The following is a 425-nucleotide window of genomic DNA, read 5'->3' as shown; positions in this document are numbered from 1 at the left end:
CAAAAAAAAAAAAAAAAAAAAAAGAAAATGAAGCTTTTCTGATTTCCACAAGGCTAATACATTCTGTTTAATATTTCTATTACATTTATCTGAAATTGCTTGAATAAGTGCCAAAAATGCCTGGAAAAATAAATGACCATATAATGGTAGTTACCATAGAGAAAGTTAGATGATAAACAAAAAAAAAGAAAGAAAGGAGAGAAAGGAGAGAAAGTCGGGCTCGGTGGCTCAGCCTGTAATCCCGTGCTTTGGGAGGTTGAGATGAGTGGATTGCCTGAGCCTGCGGGTTCGAGACCTGCCTGGGCAACTTGGCGAGACCTCATCTCTACGATAAAATAAAAAAAACCAGCCGGGCATGGTAGCGTGTGCCTGTATTTCTAGCTACTCGGAAGGCTGAGGTGGAAGGATCGCCAGAGCCCAGCAGG

Source organism: Carlito syrichta, unplaced genomic scaffold (genome assembly GCF_000164805.1).
Source record: "Carlito syrichta isolate Samal-C Ts95f unplaced genomic scaffold, Tarsius_syrichta-2.0.1 Scaffold312189, whole genome shotgun sequence".
In the NCBI taxonomy this organism is placed as follows: Eukaryota; Metazoa; Chordata; class Mammalia; order Primates; family Tarsiidae; genus Carlito; species Carlito syrichta.
The sequence above is the reverse complement of the archived record's forward strand: the minus strand, read 5'-3'. Positions refer to the sequence as shown.